Source organism: Triticum urartu, chromosome 6A, assembly GCF_056163025.1.
Source record: "Triticum urartu cultivar PI428250 chromosome 6A, HENAU_Tu73, whole genome shotgun sequence".
NCBI classification, from domain to species: domain Eukaryota; kingdom Viridiplantae; phylum Streptophyta; class Magnoliopsida; order Poales; family Poaceae; genus Triticum; species Triticum urartu.
The window spans coordinates 13,523,347-13,533,458 of record NC_141878.1 but is presented as its reverse complement, the minus strand read 5'-3'; the positions used below and the strand labels follow the sequence as shown (position 1 = coordinate 13,533,458).

General features: G+C 45.4%; 1 pseudogene; it reads left to right on the top strand.

The window, feature by feature from the left end:
- Positions 1-963: 963 nt before the first annotated feature.
- LOC147963185 (transcription termination factor MTEF18, mitochondrial-like) lies at positions 964-2,137 on the top strand (annotated as a pseudogene).
- The last annotated feature ends 7,975 nt before the right edge of the window (positions 2,138-10,112 follow it).

The following is a 10,112-nucleotide window of genomic DNA, read 5'->3' as shown; positions in this document are numbered from 1 at the left end:
TTTTATACACCGACAAATTGTAATTTAATAGGCATGAGGCATGGAATTGGGAGTCTAACTAGAACATTTCTAAAAGACAGGACAAGTGAGAATTAGGAGCAAATTGTTTTACATAGAACATCTTGATGCTTCATCACAATTTTTGTTATCATCACTTACATAATCCCTCGTATATTATCGCTAACAAAACATGATAAGACACTTCTCTCTCAAATTCCCACACATAATTCCTATTAGATTCCAAACATTGGATTGGGGACTAAAATGACATGTCCATGTCTAATCTCGACATAGCCCATCCTATAGTTGCCAAAAAGGTGTTGTTAAGTTTAACGATGTTTGAACAATAGTCCAATCACTGATACACACATGGTTTGTTCTTCTAGATAGGTGTATGTTGGAAGACATGTCAAGTTTTCACCCGCAGAAAAAAAGACACGCGAAGTTTGCTAAAACTAATGATTAAATTACCATTTGAAAAAAAAATATTTGAAGGCTTTTTTGGTGCACTCCTCGGTGGTTTGTCTGAATATTAAAGTCACTTTTAAAATGGGGCTTCAATACTTTTTTTTAGAAGTCAATACTTTTTCTTTTGATAAGTCAATACATCTATATCTCTATATCTATACCAATATAAAAAGACCCAAAGGGGCAGATCTAAACCATCTCGACCGTTAAATCATGGTATCTAGTGGTTCAAATTGCTTCAATGTTGAGCACCAAACACGTTCAACGCTTTAATTACCCATCACTGTCATTGATTATAAATAAACACGTTTGGCATCAAAACGGGATGAAAGCTGGGCTTGGCTCACAAGAGTTGGGCTTCTCGGAGGAGTGATAAGGCTCAAAGGCCCACTTCTTGGAGCGCATCGAGGAGTGCCAAAGGCCGAAACTTTCTCACCGGCAGCGCTCGTTCTCCAATCCCGTCGCCGCCGGAGCCGCCACGCCAGCGCCTCCGCCATGCTCCCCCTCCGGAGCTGCGTCCTGGTGCACCTGCTCTCCTCTCCCACCACCTCTCACGGCTCCACCTTCCGCCTTCTCCTCTCCGCCACCACCGCCGCGCCCGCCGTTTCCCAACCCACCGGATTTGCCGTCGAGGACTACCTTGTCGATACCTGCGGTCTCACACGAGCGCAGGCACTCAAGGCCTCCGCCAAGCTCTCCCACCTCAAGTCCCCATCCAAGCCAGACGCCGTGCTTGCCTTCCTCGCCGACCTCGGCCTCTCCACCACGGACGTCGCCGCCGTCGTCGCGAGAGACCCCAAGTTCCTCTGCGTCGGCGTGGAGAGAATCCTGTCCCCGATCGTCGACGGGCTCACCGGCCTCGGACTGTCGCGTTCTGAGATGGCGCGACTCCTCCCGCTCGCTGCCAGCTACCACTTCCGCAGCAAATCCGTCGTCCCCAACCCCAAGGTGCACTACTACCTGCGCCTCTTCGGCTCCTTCCAGGAATTCCTCCGGGCATTAAAAGGTAACCAACATCTCCTCTCCCACAACCTCGAGAGGGTGATCAAGCGGAATGTCAGATTACTGCAGGAGTGCGCACTAGGTGCTTGTGATATTGGCAAGCTTGCCATCTCTATGCCAAGGATGCTCACCGCCAATGTGGAACAGATATGGGCGATGGTGTGCCTCGCGGCTCTGGGATGTGCAGGCTAGCTCTGCAGTCTGTTGCATTCGTGAGCGAGGAGAAGATCGCCACCAAAATGGAATACTTGAAGAAGACGTTTAGGTGGTCGGATGCGGAGGTTGGCATTGTCGTTGTGTCCAAGGGTCCGTTTGTGCTGAAGAGGTCAGAGGACATGCTGAAGCGCAGGTTCGAGTTCCTTATCTCGGAGGTGGGGTTGAAACCGTCCTACATTGCTCGTCAGCCGTCATTGCTCACTTACAGCCTGGAGGGCCGGCTCAGACCCCGGTACTATGTTATGAAGTTCCTCAAGGAAAATGGATTGCTCAAGCGCGACCCAAGCTACTGTACAGTTTTTAAATGGACCTTGCTGAAGACTATGTGACCGCTTGCAGAGGGGAATTGCCTGCCAGATACATATTTGCATGAACCAAGAACAGGGTATTGATCTTTGAAAATGCATTGATAAAATTGTGTTATCTGTTTTTTTAGTTAGGCAAATCTAACATAAAAAATACCATTTGGTCTAACCATATGTGTGGCTGTGGTATCACATTTGTCAAGGGAAGGTGATCTAAACGTTTTTATATTAATTTACGAAGGGAGTATATTTTAATGGCGTGTCGGCTGATACTTTCAGTTCTCAACTGATCTCAAAAACTGAACAATCCACTTGTAGAGTTTTTTCCTTGTTTTCTCAGCCGCAATATAATGTGCCTGCCTACCACAGCGCAACGATTTTTCTGGCCTGATGATGTTGTTTGTTGGTTTCCTTTCTGTTAAAAAAGTACTATCTATCACTGAACCTCTTTCAGTCCATGATTCTGCCCGGGTAATTTACATACTCGTTTTTCCAGAAGTACATGGTGCAACAGGCAAGGTCCAAACCCTCTAGGGTACATAATTAAGCTCGGCTTGGAGTAGTAGATGTCGTTACTCTCCACCCCACCATGCCGGTTGCTCGCAGCCGACACGTGGACCGCCTTGGAGCACGCCGAGCACAGGAACACAGCATGGTCGCCCGCCCAGGCTCTGCCGTCCTCGGGGCTGTACGCCTGCACCGCCTCCCGGCTGCCGGCGGACGGCGAGGGGCCGGGTGATCAGCAGCAGCGGGATAGCTGGAAGCAGCGGCGCTCCAGGGCGCGCAGTCGTGCGCCGAGGAGCAGCCGCGGTAGACGGCCCCAAGGAGGTCGCCAGCGGCCATTGAGTTCTTGATTCTTCGTCGTCGTGGAACGTACCTGTATTGCATATCGTTGGCGGCGAGAAAGTTGGGGTACCCAGGTGGGGCAAAAGCGCACGCGGGGGTTTGACATGGACCCGAAATTTTCAAAAGAACAAAAAATAACACATTGAAATTTCCAAGTTCTGGAAAACTTTGGAAAAATATATGTATCTCAAATGCGCATCTAGATGTACATTACCTGCAAATTTTCATTAATAAATATATGTATCTCAAATGTCGCCCAAGCACACGCCGTGCCTGCCCGCAAGCGGCAGGGCAACGTGGTTGTGCAGGTGAAAGTGCAATCATGCCCTTATATTATGTTCTGATGTGAATGGCAATCTACATGTAGGGGACTAACAATGGTTGTCAAGTGAATCTCAGGTGTTGGTCCCCGGTTCGTCAAATTGTGTGTGGATCAAGAGCATACGAAGTGGGTTCTCTCAAGGATGAAGTGTTAAAATGATGTTACATTTTGTTTCCTTGACTATAGGATTCCACACTATTAAGAGGGGATCGATTGGGTTCGTAACAGACTTGCTCGAGTCAAAAATACTCCTTTCCAAAGTTCTTTTTATCCCCTCTTAACTTTGAATCATTCTGTCTCTGGGAGTGCCGGATGTCCGGGCCTCTCGCCGGATATCCGGGCCTAGCCATTCCAGAATGCACTTTTGTGCAGTGCTGCTGCCGGATGTCCGGCCCTCTACGCCGGATGCCCGGGCTCCCAGTGCTTGCCGGATGTCCGGCCTCCTTGCCGGATATCCGGGCATAGCTGTCCAGAGAACGTTTTTATGCTGGGTTGCGCGCCGGATGTCCGGGCCTTCCTGTTATGCCGGATGTCCGGGCTTGACCCCCGGATGTTCGGGCCTTCCTGTTATGCCGGATGTCCGGGCTTGACCCCCGGATGTCCGGCCCCTCTGTTTCCTACTCTGTTTCTGGCTTGCTCTTCAAGTGGCTTGCCAGGCCGGATGTCCGGCCTGCCCGTTCACTTGCACTACAATGGCCATATTTGAGCTCACACTATATATAGCCCTTCTCCCCCATGGGAGAGGGTTGACCATTCACTTTGAACAAACCCTAGAACACATTTCACTCTCTCTCTCTCACTCTTCCACACCAAATCTTAGATCCCCAAGGGATTTGAGAGCTTTCGAGACAAGTTGTCCGATCAAGTGATAGATCCACTCCTTCTCCTTCTTTGCACCAAAGGAATTCGTGATTTGAGCAAGTCTTGAGCTTTTCCCTTTCGATCTTGTTACTCTTGGAGGTTGGAGACTCCTAGGCGGTAGGAGTCTTTCGGAGAGGAATCGACCTTTGTGATTACCCCCGGAAAAAGTTTGTGAGGGTTTGGAGACCACCCCAAGGTCTACCACTAGTGATTGAGAAACGCCTTCGTGGTGTTGTCTCAAAGGGAGAATAGGGTGAGCCTTCGTGGCGTTGGTGTGCCTTCGTGGTAACATCCACCTCTCTAACGGTGACGTAGCTTCCCTCCAAGGAAGTGAACATCGGCATACATCCTTATCTCCCGGAGTTGCGGTTATTCCTAACCCTAACTCTCTACTTGTGGTTACTTGTCTCTTAGCACTTACTTATATCTATTGTGTTTGTTTGTCTACTTACCTGTATTACTTATTTATCTTTCTTAGCACTTAGTACTACACTTACAATTGTTAGGCTCACTTTCATATTCCGCATTTGTGCCTAAAATTGCTAAGTAACAATTAAAATTTGTAATTGTACCTATTCACCCCCCCCCCTCTAGGTCCATCTCGATCCTTTCAATTGGTATCAGAGACTCGTGCTCTATTCCTGTGGCTTAACCGCCCTAGAGCGAGATGAACCCCGATGGGACTCCCCTTGTTGTAGATCCGAAGGATAAAGGCGAGGCTTCTTCTGAAGTAAAGACCTTTACTTCCGAGGATCTAGAACGGGCCCTTGCTAAGCAAAAGGAGGAGCATGATGCTTCTCTTGAGGCCTTGGTCCAAATGAGGATAGCCACGTTGTCCACGGTGCTTGCACCACTTTCGGGTGGTGCGGCTTCGAGGCCAACTGTGCCTACTACGTCACTTGGTCAACAACCTCCTAGCAATGAACACTCCAGTGTTCCTTGGCTTTATGCAAGACCCCAAGTTGAGAAACCTAAATATAACCCTCAAGGCAAACCTCCTTTACTTGATGCCACTTCCGATTTTGCCTTGTGGAGAGTTGCTATGCAGGATCATCTTCGATATGGAAATGATGAGATGCTGGAGATCTTGGAGTATGGTTACCATGTGGTTGATCCAAAGAATCCTACACCAAGAGAAATTTATGACAAGAATCTCAATGACACTACAACCATGTGTATAACGAGGGGTATGGTTGAAAAGCAAAGGAGACCTTTTATACACATCACAAGTGCCAAGGAACTGTGGGAAAGTATTATAAGATCCAAGACCGGTACCTCCACCCTCCGGAGTGCTCAATATGAAATTGCCAAGGGGAAATTGCAAAACTTTTGTATGGAGAAAGGTGAAACTCCCAATCAACTCCTTGAGCGTCTCATGACTCTCACAGCTGATATTGAGTCGTGTGAGTGTGACAAGATACAAGATGGATTCAACATGACTAAGCGATTCCTTGTGGACAAGTTGCTTCATGCTCTTGCTCCATATCACCATCAAATGGTATGGGACATTAGACAACACCATGCCTTCAAGGAAATGACTACAGATGACATCATATCCACTTTCCAACTATTTGAAGAGTCAAAGGCAAATGCTACAAAACATCTTGCCATGCATGGTACTCCATCGTCAAAGATCAATCTTGCACTGAAGGCTAAGCATGCATGTGAGATGAGCAAAGTGAAGAAGAAGACGATGATGATGATGAAGAAGATGGTGATGAGGTTGAATCTGATGAGGGCCCTTCATATGAAGACATGGCTCTCTTTGTCAAGAAGTTTAGCGCAGGAAAATTCAAGGGAACATTTCAAAAGAAGAAAGTAAGAAAATGCTACAACTGTGAAGAAACCAACCACTTCTCAAACGAGTGCCCGTATGAGAAGAGAGAAGACAAACCAAGGTTTCCCAAGACCTTTCCCAAGAAGAAGTTGCCAAATCCTTTGAACTCCAAGCTCAAGAAGAGAGATGGGAAAGCAATGGTTGCTCAAGAAGAATCCGATCCGGATGATGTTAGTGGTGTTGCCGGAGTTGCTCAAGATTCTCAAAACACATTGAGGCTAGTCAACAAGAGTGGTGAAGTTGTCACCTACAACTACATGAAGGATTACAAGGGCAACGCTCACAAGTGTCTCATGGCAAAGGTCGTGGTAGAAGATGGAGAGGACCAACACTCTCCTGACAAGGTCAAGGTAACCCCACGAGCAAATCCTCCTCTTTTCGCTCCTTCTACTTCTAGTGATGAGTATCTTGATGCGGAGGATAATTATGAGGATGATGATATAAATGATCCTATGCTTGCTAAACTAAATAAGTTCATGTGCTCCCTTAAAGGAAAGAAGCTCACTATGTTTCGTATGCTTATGGAGATGGTGAGTAAGCACACCATTTCCATTAAGGAACTCGAAACCCTCGTCACCGAGGAAAAGGAAAAATATGAAGTCCTTGAGCGGAAAGTCCAATATGAGGAAGAATGCAATGATGAACTATGCTTAAAAATTGGTGCAAACATTGATGTTCATACTAGAGATCTTGCCTCCATGAAAAAGGCTATCGACTCTTGCGAAGAGTTGATGAATGATAAAAGTAAACTTGTAAAGTCTAATGCTTCTTTCTATAAGGATTGTGAGCTTCTATCTGTGTCCCTCAAGACCAAGGAATAAGAGTTCACCCTTCTTACAAAGAGTTTTGAGACACTCAAGCTTACTTATCTTGAAACTCTAGCCAAGGCTTACTCTTCTCCTATTATCAATGTTGATGCTTGTACTACTAACTCTAGTAGTGATCTAGCATCTATTCTTGAGGAGAATCGCTTTCTCAAAGCTCAAATCGAGAAAGGGCTCATGACATGTGCTCAAGGGCAAAAGAACCTCAATGAGGTGTTGAGCCAACACAATGAAGTGTTTGCCAAAGAGGGACTCGGGTTTGACCCGAGCACAAGCAAGAAGAAGACATCCTCTCAAAAGTGGACCACCCCTCTAAAAGAAACTTTTGTACGAGAAGGGCACAAGGAGAAAGGTAAGGTTGATTGTGGTAAGGCCACAAGGGGCATGCCCACTGTCAACAAGCCAAAAGAGTTCATGCCTCCATCCTATGTTCTTCATAAGACTAAGGAAGGAGAAGTTTATGCAAAGTTTGTTGGTCCTCGAAATGCATTTCGGTTTTAAGCTATTTGGGTCCCTAAGACCTTTGTGACTAACTTGAGAGGTCCCATTGCAAAATGGGTGCCTCTAACCAAGTAATAATTGTGTGTAGGTTGCCATCTCCGGTGGAGTAAAATGGGTGATTGATAGTGGATGTACCAATCATATGACCGGAGATAGCAAATTGCTCCATGACTCATGGAAGCTATTCAACCATTTATGAGCATTATGTTTGGTGGAGGATCAAAAGGACAGGTACTCGGTTTGGTAAGGTGGCTATCACGACATGTCTCTTGCAAATGTCATGCTTGTCCAATCCCTTAAATATCATTTGCTTTCTGTTTGCCAGTTGGCTATGATACACTATTTGGACTAATGAATGTGAAAGTCTTTAAGAGAGATACTCTCGAAAGTGGCCTTTGTTGGAGAGTTGGATGGCAACCTTTACACGGTTGATTTCTCAAAAGAGAGCACATTCCATGCAACTTGTCTAATGGCCAAGGCCGACAAGGGGTGGCTATGGCATCGTCGGCTAGCCCATGTCGGCATGAGAAATCTTCAAGATCTCTTAAAGGGAAATCACATCCTTGGACTAACAAATGTCTCTTTTGAGAAAGATCATGTGTGTAGTGCATGCATAGACGGGAAGCAACATCAATCAAAGCACCCACCCAAGAATATTGTGTCTACTTCAAGGCCTTTGGAGCTCCTTCATGTGGATCTTTTTGGGCCTCCTTCATGGGATAGTCTTGGTGGGAAAAAGTATGGACTTGTCATTGTGGATGATTACTCAAGGTATACATGGGTTTTCTTCCTCAAATCCATGGACGAGACCAAGATCACCTTCATTGACTTTGCCAAGCAAGCACAACGCAAGTTTGACAAAGAAATTCTGGCAATAAGAAGTGATAATGGATCCGAGTTCAAGAACTACACCTTGGAAGAGTTCCTTAGTGATGAAGGGATTGAGCATCAATATTCAGCTCCATACACTCCCCAACAAAATGGTGTTGCAGAAAGGAAGAACCGCACCCTTGTGGAGATGGCAAGGTCCATGTTGGATGAATACAAGTCGCCACATAGTTTTTGGGCCGAGGCCGTCAACACTACATGTCATACATCAAACCGGCTCTTCCTCCGCATGATATTGGAAAAGACTCCATATGAGCTCCTAACCGGGAACAAGCCAAATGTCAAGTACTTTCATGTATTTGGGTGTAAATGCTTCATCCTCAAAAAAAGAGAGTGGTTAGGAAAATTTCAATCTAAAACCATTGAGGGCATATTTGTTGGCTATGGATCAAAATCTCACGCCTATAGAGTCTACAACAAATCCAATGGATGTGTTGTAGAAACTTGTGACGTGGTGTTTGATGAATTTAATGGCTCCCATGGGGAGCAAGTTGATCTAAGTGATGTAGGTGAAGATGATTCTTCTCAAGATATCTTGACAATGGGTGTTGGTGCACTTCTTCCAATGGAACAAGACCCTCATGATGATGAAGAAGAAGATGAAGGCCTCACACACCATCAAACTACTTCAACACCCATACCATCGCAAGCCCCTATTACTCAATCAATGCCCATAGTCCATGTACAAGATGATGATCAAGTTCCTCTTCATGATAATCATCAAGAACAAGATCATCCTCAAGGGCAAGAACAAGAAAGTGGAATCATTGACAATGAACTTCAATAAATGCAAGAAGAAGAAGAATATTTTCCACCACACATTAATGATCCATATGTTGAGGATGTGGATGATGGACATGAAGTTGAACCTCGCGAAACCTTAACCTCCATCATGCCTCGAGTGGCCGGTCGTGTTGATGTTGATAAAATCCTCACCGGCATATCGGAAGGTAGAGTCACTCATAAACAATTAACAAACTTTTGTGCTCACTTCTCTTTTGTGTCTAGTGTTGAGCCTCTCAAGATACAAGATGCGTTGATAGGCAACGATTGGCTCATTGCTATGCAAGAAGAGTTAAATAGTTTTGAGCGCAATCAAGTGTGGTCATTAGTCAAGAGGCCAACTACAGAACACAACGTCATTCGAACAAAGTGGATTTTCAAGAACAAGCAAGATGAGAATGGCGTAATCATCCGCAACAAGGCAAGCTTAGTGGCACAAGGGTACTCACAAGTTGAAGGTTTAGACTTTGTGAGACCTTTGCCCCTGTTGCCCGTCTTGAATCCACTCGCATCTTACTTGCTTATGCTGCTTTCAATGGCTTTACATTACATCAAATGGATGTGAAGAGTGCTTTCCTTAACGGTCCTCTACAAGAAGAAGTATATGTATCACAACCACCTGGGTTCGTTGACCCCGATCACAAAGACTATGTGTATAAACTTCATAAGGCTTTGTATGGCCTCAAACAAGCACCTCGTGCTTGGTATGATCATCTTAAGAAGTTTCTACTCGATGATGGTTTTGTGAGAGGGGTGATCGATCCCACTCTTTTTACTAAGAGGGACAAAGGTGATTTGATCTTATGCCAAATCTATGTAGATGATATCATTTTTGGTTCTCCTAACATTCATTTATGCAAGAAGTTTGCGGCATCAATGACCAAGAATTTTGAAATATCACTCAACAACAATTTCAAGAAGGAATTTTCTTGTCTCAAGCCAAATACCTCAAGGATATCCTAGCAAAATTTGGTATGACTGATGCTAGCCCATGTAAGACCCCCATGCCAACCAAAATTGTACTCACTTAAGACTCAAACGGTATCCCCTTCGACCCGTCTAAATACTGCTCTATGATTGGTTCATTGCTTTATGTTTGTGCATCTAGACCAGACATCATGTTTAGTGTATGCATGTGTGCTAGATTTCAAGCTTCCCCTAGGGAAAGCCATCATAAGGCGGTTAAGCATATTCTTAGATATCTTGTTCACACCCCAAAGTTGGGTCTATGGTACCCCAAGGATGCTAAGTTTGATCTC